This window comes from Pinus tabuliformis, chromosome 8, assembly GCF_031772625.1.
Source record: "Pinus tabuliformis cultivar Carrire ecotype Pingquan chromosome 8, CPIR1, whole genome shotgun sequence".
NCBI lineage: Eukaryota > Viridiplantae > Streptophyta > Pinopsida > Pinales > Pinaceae > Pinus > Pinus tabuliformis.
The window spans coordinates 1321781360-1321798558 of record NC_142294.1 but is presented as its reverse complement, the minus strand read 5'-3'; positions in this window follow the sequence as shown (position 1 = coordinate 1321798558).

Genomic DNA, 17199 nt, shown 5'->3' with positions numbered 1-17199 from the left:
TTTAATATATTCATTAGGAAGGTTTATGAATAATTGGATATTTGTGCCTAATAATTTTTTATTTTTGTGGAATATTATGAGAATATTGGGCAGATTATGAAGATTTGGAGGAGGAGATAATTTAGGGACTTGTTCCCTTCTATAGGAGGATCGATAATAAATAATAAATAAACAAGATATTATGGAATTATGGCATAGATTGTGGAACTCCAATGATTGAGAAAATCTAGGAATGTGTTCCACTAATCAAAGGACCAGATCCACTAATCAAGGGACCAGATCCACTAATCAAGGGATTTTGGTGGGAAAAGATTCCTCCATTCACGGGGAATGATTCCTAATCATTTTGTATAAGTACCAAGTCGAATTTGCCTCTAGAGGGAGATTTTCATTAGTGTTATTGTGGAGAGAGCTTGTATTTTTGCAGCTCCATTGTATTTTCTTGCAAGGATGTTATTCTATTGATGAAAACATTGAATATTGGTGCCATGTTCAGCTTTTAAATCTTTTTCTCCTCCATAGGTCTCTAATTTTCCTTGGGCTTGGCCATCCTAGGAACCTCAGAGCCCTTTTGTATCATTTTCTTTCCTTCTTTTCATTGCTTATTCACATGCATCTCTTGTTTTTATTTCTTTCTATTTCTGCATTTAGTATTAATGATTTTTTGTTGTAGGATTGAGTTAAGTGGTTGATGTAAGTTCTTTTGCAGGATCACAAGCATTATTTGATCCTTATAAAAATTTTGGAAGATCATAGTAATCATTGAGCAGCTTGGATTAGTCTTCTTATTCCCAAATCTAGATTGTTGGACCTCCTTTTTAGCAAAGAACATTAAATTTCTACTATTTTTTAGAGCATGCTAACAAGATTCAATCAATTTGGTTCTACTTGCATTAGATCACAAAAACATTATAGTTCATAACAAAAATTACCCCGTTGCATTTTCACTTGATTTGGTTAGGAATTGTTTAGATTTACTATCTCACTAATTCTTGAATTTATAGATTTTCAACTAGTAATGTTTTTATATTTTTTTGCATGGGTTAACATAGGTCTTTTTGAGTGATTACACTTGGAATGGGAATCTAAGACAGCCTAGTTAATAATTTTTTTTTCCATTGAATTTGGATTTGATTTTCTTGGTCATTCGATGAATTATAGTAAATTTGTACATCCTATAGTAAATCATTGTAGCATCCTATAGGAAACCCTGTTTTGAGCTTGAATTGAGAGAAAACATCATTGAAGCTGGGATCAGGCCTCTAATTGACCTCCATGTGATCAAGACCATTTTAACCCTCTTTCTCTGCACTTAGGTTAGCATTTTTCTAGTTTTGAAGAGTAGGATTTGATTTCCATTTCTTATATCTTCAGTCTTACATTAGATCTCATGAATGTTTTGTATCATTCTACAAAGCTTTCCTCACGCATGAAGTAGACATCTAGCTCATGAAATTCTGTTTCCTTTATATAATTGAAATTTTTCTTGTTTGCATGATTTTTGGGTAAATGTCAATGTTTGATGCAGTGCAAGTGTTTTAGGAGTACAGAGATATTTCATAGTCAACAACTTCGTCCCAACTTCATCCACCCATGGTCCTCACTTTCTTTCACTAAAATCCTCACCAATTTCATCATTTCACAAGGAAACTTCTCCAAGATTTTTGAGAAAATCCAACCATCTCCCAACTTCAGTTTTGAGTTTTGAAGTGGTCCTAGGCACTTTCTTGCCTCATTCCATCCACCAACCACCTTCCCTAAGCTTTCCATCACCTTCAACATCCATCCTTTTTCTCTCGGCTGTATCTTGTAGGATTTCAGGGGATCCTGTAGGTTTTCCTGTAGTGGCCCATTTTGAGGCCGAATTGAGGAAAAAGCCTCTAGGAAGCTAGCAAAGGGTCCCTACTTGTCTCCCAAGACTTCTAACCATTCACCATAATCTCCAAGCCACCTACCACAACACCAAAAGAGATTAGATTTCACACTCTCACATGAGAAAAGGCAAAAAGAAAAATAGATTTATTTTATTCATTTACATGCACAGCAGCAGAAGGTTTGATGCTTTGAATCTGCATGCTTAGGAAAGTAGGATTTCATACATGTTAACTTATCATTCTTCTGAAGAAAAGCCTCTAAGAATTTAGTTAGAAAATGGTGTGTTTTAGCATTTGATTTCAGTCTCTCATACTTTATTTCTTGAAATAGGTTAAGGTTCCATTTCGAACATTTCATTCTCTGCAATTAGTTTAGCATTTTGCTTCAGTACATGCACTCCATTACATCATTATAGCAAAGGAAGGACACATTGTACGCCGCACATGTAGTGTCGATACGTCTTAAGTTTGTATGAACCTCGGGTTGATAATTAAGGTTGATAGCCTTGGGAGTTGCTGCATTCTTGTTGCAATACTGAGGCTCATCACTTTTTGGTGCCGTTGTTGTGGAGGTCTCAAAGTATGCATTGTTTTCTTCCCTAGTTGATTCATTTCTTTTTACTTTTTGCAAAAAATAAAAAATAAATAAAAAAATTTCATTAGGCATATTTCATTTAAAAAATAGGATAGTGCATTGCATTAATGTTTTCATTCAATCATAAAAACAAAAAATCTCCATCACCAACCACCCCCCCCTCATTTGATCACGTGGAGCAGTAAGATCCACATCACTGTTCACTTTTGTACGTAGAAGAAGAAGATGGTAAAGAACGTAGAATAAATGGATGGAGATGATGATAATGAGGAAGATCCTCTTGGATTTCCCATTCAAGATACTGATGGTAGATTGCACATGAAAAACATCCCTCCCTCTTTTCTTCCAAAATTTCATGGTCTAAGGTCAGAGGATCTAGAAACCTTTCTCTTTGAATTTTAAATTGTTTGTAGATCTTATGGTTACTTATTAAAAACTCAAAAACTGAGACTATTTCCAGCAACATTGAAGGATATAGCTCTTAAATGGTTCATGAGTTTAGGGACTAATTCAATAAGATCATGGAATGATATGCAAAAGATATTTCTATAAAAATATAAAGATCATGATCTTAAAGAATAAATTTTTAGAATGAGTCAACTAGAAGATGAGAGCCTTGAGGATCTAATAGAAAGGTTCATGTACAATGTTAAGAGGGGAAAACTACATCATTTAGGATGTGACACACTAAAAACCCTCTTACTTAGAACAATTAGGGATGAGTGCATTGATCTCCTTGATCTCATGAGTAGAGGTGATGTATATCAATTATCATTTGAGGAAATTTGTGAAACATGCAAACACATATCAGGAGGAAAAGCAAGAGTAGGTAAATCACCATCAAGATTGGTAAGTCAAGATAAACTTGGAAATTTGTTTGATGACTTTAAAACATAAATTCTTAGCAATCTAACCGAGCAAGTAGAAATGTTAAGAATAAAAAATGAGAAAAAAGAAGATGTTTGTGTTGTCCATGCTGAATCACATGATGTTAAATGTTGCTCCTTATTACCAAGGTTGAAGGAAGTTCAACAAGAGGACAATGGAGCAAGTCAATTTCCAATGCAACTATGTTATGTAGCTCCAAGAGGACCATGGTGGCCTATTTAGGCTGATATGATGCAAGAGCGTAATTCAAAATTTCAAGATTATGCATATCCACATAAAAGTAATTGGAACACACTTTTTCCTTCGCAACATTGGGCACAACCCCAAAACCAATCTTGGCAAAAATGTTGGCAAGGAACTTATGGGAGCCATCCACAATATCCTCAGTATTTTCCTCAATATCCTCCATACCCAACTCCATGTTATCCCTGTCATTCATCTCCACCAAAAGAATAACTTTCGAATTGGAATGTGGTATATGAACACTTCCAAATGGGAAACCATAAAAAGAAGTTGATCCACTCATCATGGATGTAGAGACGGCTGATGGTATATTCAAAGGAACCAAAGGAAGACCTTGAGAGGGCATTCCATAAGGGAAAGATCCAAAAATGGATGCATTAGCTTGAGAACTTCCACTCGTCGATAGAATGGAAGTAGACCCAAATATAGTTGTGTTGGGAGTATTAGAAGGGATGGAAATAATTCCTCCCCCTTGTACAGATATGGGAGTCTGCATGCTTGCAACAGTTGTTGTGGATGCCATGCTTCCAACAGTGGTCATCGAAGGGATAGATGTATGTAAACCTGAGATCGAAGGCAGTTATACAACGAATTGACCTCCTCATCAACTCAGAAGGGAAAGACATGATAGCTGAAGCAAAGACCACAATCACAAGCCTTGATTCCACACCTATGCTGGCTTAACAACCTACTTTATCAAGCTTGTCTGCATGCCTAAAGCTGTGTTAGTGACCCTACTAAGCCAAGTTTCTAGTAAGGGAACAGTGTTAGTGAAACTTGGTGAAGTTCGAAGGGTCAAAGGAATGAATTGAATCATAAATATCTAGATATTTTTTCCTAAAAATACTCAAGAAAATCAAGGAAACATCCAAAATCGACCTATTTGGAGGATTTCTAATCCGAAAGAAGGAGGAAAATGGGAAAGAGATGAAAAGCATGGAAACTTAATTTCTCTTAACGTAGGGAACCCAAGGAGGAACTTGGCAACGCTAACTCAATTGCTGCAAAGTTAACACTATGGTGATAGAGGTCAGAGCATTTGAAAGGATAGCATTCTTGGCTGTTGAGCATTGTCTCAAATCATAAGATGTTGGCAAGAAGGGAGAGAGAGAAGTTGGAGGGGTAAAGGAAGTTTGATGCAACAGATGGTTGTAATCACTCTTCCAACATTAATATAGAACTGTAGTTGTACTGTCTACTCTGTCGTGTTGGTACTATCTGTTAGCACCTAAATCTTCCTTAGGCTAAAGGAAGGCGAAATTCAGGGTAACCACAAACCACGCTCAGTCTGGTAGCTAGCCCTACTAGAACACGAGAGGGCTCTCTCCGAGTCACACTCAGCAAATAAGTAAACGGAATGGTCTGAGATGACTAATAGTGAAATATTGATCTTAGGCTAGTAAGTAAATATGGATACAAGAAGCAATTTTTTATGAATGACTGAGTTTCTGGGATGCTATGGGACCAACGGACAGCAATGAGCAGAGAATTTAATACAGAGGCATAGATTACTTCGTGAGGAAAGGCAGGTGGAAAGCCTAGCAATTTAGTTTGAAATAACGCAGAATGGAGGAATTGCTTAGGAGGGTGAAAAGGCATAAGTACATGAATCCTTTTCAACAGAAGAAGAACACTGAACATGAAATTTTCCCATAGGCAGAGCAATAAAAATGAATTCTACCTTATCTAACTTAGAAAATTTCACTGGAAATGAATATGAAATGAACTATGAAACATTACGAAATACATATGAAACATAAGAGACACATTTGCTACACTCACAACCACATGAATGTCATGAAACAGAGTTGTTGCCTTTCATCAATCCTTTGTCAAAATATACAATGAAGAACTGAGTTTCTCTCCCATAGTCTCCTAGAAATTACAAGCCAACCCTTTGCAAATGGTTTGCATATAATAAATAGACTATGCCATGAGGAAATCGAACGACCAAGAGTTGGGGAGTTTTTCGAATCATTACAAAGTGGAAGTGGAAAGCCAACCATTATTTATAGGTGCAGCATTACAAAAATGACAAATGGATTGGGTGACTGCTTGTCTTCCTTTGCCACTTAGATAGAAGCCAACCTTTAGTGGAAATACTTTAAATTTTTCCTTAGGTGCTGAAAAAAGTGTAGTGTATATGAGCGGGCCCACTTGGAGAAAGTCACGAATCGAAATTTCGCGAAGCGGGCGCGATTTTGGCCTTTTTCTCTATATGCGCCGCACCCAAATCTATACACACCGTGCCACTTTGGAGGTGATTTTGAGGTACCTTCTGGAGTCCAAATTGTGCCCAAGTGTGCTTGTTGGAAAGCCTGGCCTGTCTACTTTCCAACCCAAGTGGAATTTCTGAATTTGGTGCTCATTTGCCCCTCCAAAACTTCATTCTCCCAAGACTGCTTCCTGTGTGTCAAAATAGGGGCAGAGAGGTCATTTTTTGAGTGTTTTTGACCTCCTGGGGACTCAAATCATGCCCAAATTTCTTGTCCATGCACCAGCAGGCACGATTTTTCATGCTGAATCCAAAAATGCAAGCCATTTGTGATTTTGAGCTCCCAATCCTATGTGTCGCGCCAGTGGCGCGACACACAGGGAGAAAAACCTTGTTTTTTGCACAAAAATGTCTAGGTCCGCACTTTTTCTTGACATTACCTGCGGTCCTGCACCTAATGGTCATGGATCCTATGGACCTGACCGCACTTTTTCTTTGTGATAGGTGCGGACCCCTGAGTGCGCCACGCCTTTCTGAAGATGACTTTTGGAGGCCTTCCCGGTGTCCAAATTAGGTGCAGGATAGCTCATTGGAAAGTTATTTGAGTCTACTTTCCAACCCAACTAGAAGTTTTCAATTTTCAGTTCATTTTCCCTATCAAAAGTCAAATCTCCCCAGACTGGTCAAAATGTGCAGAATGAGTCTGCCTCAAGGCAGAGTGATGTTGCAGTCAACTTTGAAGGTCTTCCTCAACTCCAAATTGAGCTCATGATAGCTCATTGGAAAGATATTTGTGTCTAGTCATCGTTTGACTCATCAAGTAAGTCATTTGGCCAACCAAGCTAGGATAGAACTTGATTTTCACAAGGTCACTCCAAAGGTGCATTCAATTCCTTGAGGCAACGATATTTTTGACATTTCTCTGAAACCATGACACCTGTGTAAAAAGTGAAGGATTTTTTTCTTCCTTGGCCTGTTTTGGACAAAAACCTCTCTCAATTTTCCAAAATGAATCTTTTCTTGCTTGGAAACATCATTTGAGTGAAACCTATCCTGATGTGTGGAACAGGGGATTTGTCGAAATGAAGCGAAACGAAGGGGATAGGGGGCTTATAGATTCTTGAGGAAATTTTGCTAGGTGGGGAGGTATATTAGGAAGCAGGGGAAAGTGGAATTTCAGAGATTGAGTGAGGGGAAGGGGTCCAAAAGGGCGAAACACAGGCCTAACCTAGAAAATTGCCAAGTTGTAGCAAGAAACTAGGGTTTGTGCAAAAATGAGGAATTTGGGGGATCTCAGTGACGGGAAGTGTTTAATAAGGTACATTAAGGATAGGGGAAGGTGTATGAACATTAGGATACAAGTTTTGTCGATGATTTGACCGTCCAAAAGAAATTTCGTTCAAAACCCTAGGAGAAGGAAATGACCTTACCTAGATTCAATTGAAGCATGAACAAGGTGTAAAATGACCCAATGGAACTTGACATGATAAAGACAACCCTTTGAATGATGGCACACTCATCTGAATGGTGACATGAACCGAAATTTGGACAACTTTGACAAAAGTAAGAGCAAACCCTAGACCTAATACCTAGTGACCAAATTTTGCTTGAAGACTTACTGAAATGACAAAATTTGACCTTGACACTCTGAGACCACTTTGTAAGAGCATATTTGATCACTGGAGGAAGGTTGCAAATACTGACACTAACACTATCATTCATTCAGTTGTTTTTCCAATACCTTTTAGCATGAGTAGCTTAGTTATATGTAAGTAGATGTTTTTTTATGTGTTCATGTATTAGTTATTAGAGTTGTATGTTGTTATTATGCTTGTATCTTCTATGTGTAGGACTTGATCTGGAGCTAGCTCAAGGGACTTCCACCAAGCTACATTGTGCTCTCTGGAAAATTTACATGGAGGCTTGAGGTAATCTCCTTCTCCTACTTTGATAGTTAGTTATTGTTTATGAACATGCATGTAACTTTCTGACAGTTGTAGATAATCTTATAGCCTGTCGAAGGTCCTAGGAAGACCTTTGAGGGTATCTTCATTCTCCATACACCGTGCATTTTATCTTATAACAGAATTCATGACTTGACTAGGGACTATACATCTAGTTCTCGGTTTTCCCAGACAGTTCACGATTTTCTCCTCCTTCTAGTAGCTCCCCATACTTCTGCAATCCTTTTCTGACCCACCAAAAATATTGCTACATCTTGCCTACATGTATTCATCTCTGAATATGATCTAGAAAGCCCTATTTTTTACTGATTTCCGACACTAACGTAGGTTAGCATACTACATAGTGCTTTATAAAGCACTATGTTTGCTCACATGGAGCATTAGTGGACCTATTAACTCTCGGTGGCCACTGCTACAGAGCATTAGTCTCCCAAAACATTGATTTCCATTTGTGTCTGTAAGCCAAAAGGGATAGGAAGCCTTCTCATGGACTGAAAGAAAATCTATTACTGCATTTTGCTAGCAAAATAGGTGTCCTAAAAAGTTTCTTTTGGCAAATAAGTTTTGTTTTTATTTCGTAGAAGCATTTTTTACGAAAGAAAGATCCACATTTTTTATTCATCCTTCTCTTTAGTTGGTTAAAAGTTGCTCTATTTTTTGTTTCAAGTAGTTGTTAAGAAACAGTGGAAAGAATTCCTTTGGTTATGCATGTGTTAAATGACTAAGATGCACAGAAATAATATGAATATGTGAAAAACTCTAACCTATAGAATACAACTTGTTTTCATCAAATCAAAATTTTTTAAAGCATTGTCTTGTGCATGATTTATTGAGTCTAAGTCTCATAACATTTCATACGTCAACTCCCCTACCGAAGACAAGAATCAAGTACACATAAAATTGAACTAAAATCAATCAGTAACTCTTTATTGAGCAAACAAACATTAGTGTAGGCTAGGATCTTGGGATAGGCAATGTGAGTAAACTACCCAAGCTCAAAAAACAAACTAGTGTCATTAAAAGAGATAAAAATTCCTTCTGCACTCATACTACGAGGAACACTCTAGAAAAAGCATAGCAAAATACGAGACAACATCAGACTGTAAGTGAGGTAGATCACCTTCTCTTACAACTGCTTTAGGTATTCTATGTATTGGGGATCCCTTCTGGGATTCAGGGACTCAGGTATCCTGCCCACATAGCGTACTATTTGTGACTATGTCCCCCCCGGTGGTGTCTATGATCTGAGGTATCTTTAGTGGCCAAACTTTTAGGGTCTTACACAAGGTTACTGGGATGGGCCGTCTTGGTACCTAACACAGATGGATCTACTCTATCTTCAGTTTTTGGGAGGGTGGTCATCTTCACGAGAGTACTTGGCCCCTCAATCTAAGGTTCAGGTGAAGCTCTAAAGTAACAATAACTGTACATTTGGCCAACCTTCTTTGTTATTCATTGAGATGTTGGGTTTCATCTCCAGTGATCGGTGCTTATCAAATAGGGTAATTTCCCTCTATTTGTTGATTGATCAAATTAGTGTATTTTTTATATTTTTTTAGGCACCCAAGTGTTATCATTTTAAGACTTTAACAAATATCACGATAAAATTTATTGATAAAAATTAACAATCACGTGGCTACATTTGGTCCTCGTCATAAATCTAGATGATTGCTAGGACTTCCTCCACTCATTATGAAGATTCACCGAGCTCCAATGAACCGGATTCCCCATCTTCATGGAATTACTCTCCCAAATCGTACACGGAATCTGTTTGGACCACCAACGATTCAAGTTTTCCGAAAAATTTCTTTACCAAAGTATTCCTTCCTCCCTTAAACCCTCTGCTTAGAATTCTTCGGACCCAATCTTGGCTCCCGTGGTATCTGTACTTCCTGCTTCGGTATTTGGAACATTTCCATCTATCCTGTCGATAACTAATAGGTCGTGGGACTCTAGGAACACTTTTGGTCCTCCACCACTTCCCCAGTCGAGAGTCACCACAACACCCTCGATGGCAAACCCTACTATCCCATTTGTCCTAGGTACGACCACTCACATGACACCCTCTACGAGTGGAACCTAGTTGATGTCGGGTTCCACCCCTTTAGTGTCAACCTACATACCTTCGAAAAGTGCTACATACAACGCTCCCTATAATGCTCAATATAGCAATATGGGCATGGTTCCCATCCACCAACAATATTGTTGGCCGCCATTGTGCAGTTGAAACCCCCAGACTCTAGTATCTAGGGGCATTCCCAATATGCACATGCTAGTAGGGAACATAACAGTTCCCCCTCCGTTCTCAGGCATGCATGGTTAGTCACTAATTGTCATGAGCATTCCTTATGTCAATGAAGGACAAATGGTTAGTTTTGTGATGGGTGGGAATCATCAAGGAGGTCCCAACCAATCCATGGGGTCACCCTACTCACAAATTCTAGTGAGTCAAGCGGGCACCACTTATCCTGGGGGAAATTATATACCCCCAGTATCAAAATACCCATGGAAATCCACACTAAAATGGGACTCAAATGATGGGAGAAGCGCAAGCCTCCTCAAGTCAATTGTCATTGCCCCAGTCTGACTTGGGGGCTCCACACTCTCTGCCTTTCTTGGCAACATTGGATATACCTGAGTTGTACAAACTCACAAATGACCCCATCTACCACAACTTACCTTGGTTTCTGATCCCGCATAAGAAACCAATGGACATCCCCAAGTTTAAAGGCAAGCAAGGGGAGGATCTAGTCACCCATATCAGCACCTACCATCTTTGGTGCATTCCAAATTCTATGGTGGATGATAGTGTCTGACGTCTTTTTCCTCGCACCCTCATTGGCAATGGAACTAAATGGTACATTGAGTTACCACACGTGTCAGTAAACACCTTCGACACTCTAGCGATGGAATTCCTAAAGAACTTCCAGATACCCCTCCATTATGAGACTAGGATAGAGCTCCTCACTTCATTACATCAGGATACCTCCACCCACATCTTCGATCATATACATGAATGGAGATGTAGGCGGAAGCTATTCAAAGCTCGCCTCCTAGAATATCTCTTAGAGGACTGGTTCTGCAAGTCCTTACTCCCGTAAATCACTAAAGATGTCACTTTAGGTGGTGCAGTCATACAAGACCAATCCCCAATATATTCATAGTCTGTCACTCTTTACGACATAATCCCCAATGCTCCTCGTAACTCCGATGTCTCCGCTACTCAGCACCCTCGAGCGCATGCCGATGGGATTGTCAATGCAACCTCTAGGGCTACTGTAAAACAACTTAGTGGTCACATTGCCCAGATGACAATGGACCCCTCTACCAAATTGATTGCTCTTCCTACCACCGGTATGAACAAGAAGAATAAGAAAAAGACCGCTCCTTTTGAGGAGCAATCAACAAAGCAGCCAAACCCAAAATAGAAGACCGCTACGCCTCCTCACGATGAAATGAATAAACCTGCCAGATTTCCCTGCAAAATCTGTGTTTAAGACCACATGACCTATCGGTGTCCACGTCTTCAGGAATTCACTGAATACATTACTAAAAGGGATACTGACTGAACCTCGCTGTCCTCAAAAATCCTTTTCCTGCTTAGCAATAGAAAAACCTTATTGCCAACCAACCTCAACCCTCGCAAGGGGACAATGATGGTTCGAAACATCCTTCAGCTGGTGAAGGATATTCTACCATTTACACATTTGAAACGGTAGATCTACAAACATGAGCCAAATCTTATGGAGCTCCTATCACTCATGTAGAGGAACCTTCCTCAAGTCCAAACCCACCACCACCTAATGATTTCTAAAGGCCAGTTGTGGACCTTGTAATTCGCCCCCCCAAAGGGGCACTTCGACACACAATGCACAATACATCTGCATGTGCCACCCAAAACTACAAAATTGTAGAAGACTTGGCGTAGACGCCGTCAGCTATGTTGGCACTCAAAGTATTACAAACATGCCTAGCACAAATGAAAGCTTGCTTTCGACTATTGGTGGTATTGACCCACAGGATTCCATGCCTACAATTTTCAACATGGAAAAGTGTAAACCTCCCCTTTCTCACCAACTTGCATTTCAAGTGAAAATTTCTTCGAAAGGTAAAAGCATACATAGAACTGTCATTCACAAAGGTGCTTCTACCTGCATCATGTCAGCTTCATGTTGGCTTGCCCTCGATTCTCCAACCCTATCCCCACCATTGAACTCCCTTAAAGCTTTCGATGCCCACACTTTCATCCCAAAAGGTTACCTGGCTAGCTACCACATCACTTTGTATGGGAAAATGGTAATGGTGGACATAGAAGTCGTAGACAAAAAACTCAACTATAATCTCTTGCTGGGTTGCAGTTGGACATATGCCATGACGGCCATTGTATCTACTGTCTTTCGCATCATCCAATTTACATTGGATGGAAAGGTAGTTACAGTAGATCAGTTGTCTTTCTACACCCCTGATTATTCACCATTACCAAGTACCTCCATACCCCTAGTAGTTGGTGTACCTGACTCTTACATTAGTCTCAGTACTGGTCTATTAAAGGCTTCTTCCATCATGGGTTGTTTTCCTCTCCAGCCGCTCAAGGTTTCATAGATGGTCAACATGCTTTCATCTATTCCTCATGAACAGACTGATCCATGGGTCCTACCGGCTCCTTAAAAGCTTAACACATATGGATACCAAATGCCATTGTCACTAGCTGAATTGGCCTACCAAGCCATTCAATCTACATCCGCATCTCTAGTCACATTGGTTATGGCCAACAGTACCACTGCCCCTCCCACAAACACGTCTTATTTCGATCTACTCGATCAAGTGCTACCTACAGACGAAGCTATTTGATAAATCATGAGTTTAGGAGAGAGACCTTGGGAGGATTGGCACCGTCATGTTTCGATAACTGATTCGGACATGATGCCTCTTCAAATCCTATCCATTGATATACAATAAATCATTTCCTCACTCTATACGACCATCCAAACTTTGGAGGTAGAAGGAAACATGGGAAATATTTCAAACATATTGCCCATCGATATTTCTATCAAGACAAGCATCGTAGAAAAAATCTAGATTGGAGCCGATTGCAATCTTGAGAAAATTGCAAGATTCACCTGCCTATTTAAGGAATTCCGTGATGTATTCACCTGGTCTCATGAGGAAATTCCTGGCATAGATCCTTCTATCGTCACACATGGGATCAAGCTTTGCAATAATGCAAAAACCAATCGAGTGTCGAACCCATTCCCTGCAAATAACCGTTGAACTCCTGCCCGACACTACTACCGAAGAAGAACGCTTACTATACCTTAATTAGCTGGACAAAACCCGTCAAGATGTCAAATTGGCACTCAAGGCTCACAAGCACAGGGTAAAATCCCAATACGACAAAAAGGTTAAGGTTCGTTCTCACCAAGAGGGCGACCTTGTTTTTCTCTATGATCAGAAACATGATCTCTTGGGGGCAGGAATGCTCCAACCCTTATGGCTAGGTCCTTATATCGTCAAGAAAGTCCTCTTAAAAGGGGCATATGAACTACAAGACTGGGAAGGATTCCTGCTCGCGGAGCCTAGAAATGGGCTCTATCTGAAAAAGTATTATGCCTAGTATTGCACTAGGCATGTGCTTTGTAATTTTATGTATTCATAATTTTTGCTTCCCTTTTTGGTGTGATGGGATTGTTTTGATATTTATTGTGGTACTTGTCTCATGCATTCTTCTCTCAATGCAGATGTCTTTGCTACCCTTAGCATACATAGGATACGCGGATGGGGCAAGTCATTACACACAGCACATTGCATCCGCTACTTGGGTCATCTACACACCCGAGTCGAAACTATTTTGCTTTGGGGGAGTCTTTCTTGGTACTGCCACCAAGAATATTGCTGAGTACATGTCCGTTATTTCACTTCTCATAGAAGCGTCATCAAGGGACATCTCCAATATGGTGGTCAAGTTAGAGTCCTAGCTAGTCATTATGCAATTGAAAAATTGTTATCACATTCGTAATCCAACCTTGTTACGTCATTATCTAAGGGTACGACTCCTGGAATGTTAATTTGAAATAATCACATATGAACACATTCCTCAAGAATTAAGTACAGTTGCTGATTCATTAGCTAACTATGTATTATAATGGCATCTCTCTCATTCTTTATAAAAGCATGCATGAAAACTAAAAATTTACTGAGTTAAAATTTTTACAAAAAACATTTAAAAAACATTTATGCCATCAAAATACCAAAATGTTTGTATGTATGTATGTATATATATATATATATATATCTATATATATATATATATATATATATATATATATATATATATATATATAAATCCATTCTATTACATCAAAATATTCCAAAACTTGGATGTTTTAAGTACAATATGGCTACTAAGCCTAGCTACAAACACCCATTTGGCTATGCCAAAACACCTGCTAAAAAGAGCCTATTGCTCTTGAAATGCTAAAATTTCTCTAGCTACCATCCAAATGGGAATAAGAAACCGCTAAGGTACATTAACTGTGTTCCGATGCATATGAGTAGGAATCTCCCTCATTAAAAGGGGGGGACACCCATGGTCAAACCCTCCAGGTTCCTCAGAACCTCGCGGAGACTGTCGGCATCACCCCCCACAACAGGTAGTTGGCCTCCTTGTCGCATATGGTGAGGTTCGACTGTAGGTCGTAATGGCTCCACATTTGTGTTAAGCATAAAGTTTCATGTCAGTACTTATTTCACCTATAAAAACATTACATAAACATTCAAAAGCTAAAAAATACTTAAAGTATTGTCAAAAATTCATTCTCACCTTGAGGACCCCAATTGGTCCCAGGAAGTAGCATCAAGTCTGGGTCACCGGTGAAGTCCATGCCCTCATAAGAATAGTCATCAATTATCAAAATTTGGCCACGAAGCCACTGGAAAAAATTTTCATCGAGGAAATGCCCAATCGATCCCCCTCCTGTGCGAGGATTGAGTGATGACCAGCGACCCTGCCTCGGCTCCCTCAGATCAAGGGGACCTAAGCTCATCCTTGGGTGCATAACAAGTACCCTCTCAAGGAAGAATGAAACTATCATAGTACCATACCCAAAACTATGTTGGGTACAAGTCTTGCATGCTGTTAATTCTGCCTTCAACTGGTGAAGCACTACTTCACACCCGTTGAACATTTGTGGTTGGACACAGTCAACTATAAGCAACAGTTGGGCCTTTGCCACAACGTGGGGAGTCTTTGACCCCACCAACCACACAATCAACTGTAAAACTACCCTCATGGACCTGGACCTTATCCTCTCTATGGGGACTTTGTTGCTAAATAGTCCACTCTCAGGGATGCAGTAGGATTGTACCAGCTCTAAGGTAGATCGTGGATCTGGCCTACCACTGGTGAGGTTTTTGTGTAATCCATAGCACGACAAACCAGTCAAAAAATATGTGTCATGACGGTCAATAACAAGCTCTTGATCTCCAATCTTGAACACTTGCTCATGTTCATCCCAGCACTGGACAATCCATCTCAATAAATCCTCTTGCCCTTTCATCAGCTCTAACTTTGCATACTTTAGTAAAATGCAGTGGCACAATGCAACTATCCATGCTAGATCATTTCACATCAGCAATTCCTGGCTACCATGGGCCTATTCTCTCCATAGGTGACTCATTATGGCGTGAAACCTACACAAAATAACCCTAAAAATAGTCAAAATAGGGCAAAATAACTTTAGGAATCCTTGCATGAGGTTTTCAACTGTGCCCTTCAGCTCAACTTCCCCCCTAGTGATACACAAGGATGATTAACACCCTCCATTAGCTCGTACAGAGCATTTAACCCTCCCTATAGGCCATTTGGAGGGTGTTAGTGTGCAAATAGGGCTTTACGGCACCTCAGATCTACAAAATTCCACCTCTGAAATTGTCAACAAAGGTTAAGAAATGCATAGAGCAAGGTTTTAGCCTCTACCTAGGACTGATGGCACATCAAATGGTTGCCCGGATCTCCTTTAATGGTTCGTAGAAAATCTACTCCTCTTTAGCTCCAAAATGCTCCCACAAATCTCAAATAGTGAAAATGATGAATGTGAAAGCTCAAAACATTTCCTTATATTTATTTTCGGAGACATGATTTTTTGAAATCATTAAAGAGAAAGTAGTCCATTCTCCATGATTTTTTATCATGCATGAACCCATATGCTAGGAATTGCTACCTTTTTATACTTTTTTCTGCTTTTGATGAAAGTACCTTTAGGAATGAAAAGTAGTAAAAGCTGCATGCAATTCAAAAAAAGAGCACTTTTCTTTTATGGGATATTTTCTTGCTCTCAAAAAATGAAACATCCCCAAGTTTTCCATCATTGGGCTTGTTAAACATATACGATGATGGTCTGAGAAACTCCTTTTTGCTCTTTTTCTAGCTCATTAAACTAAAAAAGACCATTAGATCATTCTTTCTAGGCAATTTTGTTTCGCTCGTTAAACTAAAATAATCCCGAGTTTCGTCTTTAGGCTCGTTAAACATTTATAAAGATGGCTCGAGCATTATTTTAGGTACTTTTCTCACTCATCAAACTAAAAAATCCTGAGTTTTGTCTTTAGGCTCATTAAAACATTTATAAAGATGACCTGAGCATTCTTTTAGGTACTTTTCTTGCTCGTTAAACTGAAAAATCCCAAGTTTTTGTCACCAGGCTCATTAAAAATATACAACAGCAACAAGAGCACTTGCTTTTTTGGGACCATTTCTCGCTCTTAAAATCGAAAAATCCCCGAGTTTTTCCCCTCCTTCAAGCTCTTTAAATATATGAAGGAGGAATGAGCAATTCTTTTACCTCTTTTTCCTCGCTCACTAAACTGAAAAAAGATACCTTGAGTTTTCTTCATTTGACTCATTAAAATTTGATGAAGGCATTCAGTTTGTCATCGTGTGACTCATTAAAAATTCACGATGAAAAATGAGTTTAGTCTATCTCCTCATACTCATAACAAAATGAGGTCAACATCTATTAAACATAGTTTTCTCTTTATCTAGATTCAATAGATTAACTAACAGAAAAGTAACCGATCCAGGTATACCATTAAACTTTTGTCACACTTGGTTAACAACTATGACAAAGGGACCACCATGGAGTCGTTCTTTACGATCTTTTTAGACTCCCTAAATATGAAAAGACCACCGAGTTGTCTAGTCTCGACTCTTTAAATTACACAGACAAGATATAGAGTCACTCTTTTTTTGTGGTCCTTTTCTGTTAAGTTATGGTATGTTCTATGCTTATAATAGTTTACTTCTTTTCCTTATTATATTCCAAATATTAGCAATCACACGTACATAAAGTAAAGTGCAGATAGAACATTAAACGATCGACAGAAAACAAGCCAAGACAAGAGACACAAGATGTGGCGGCTAGC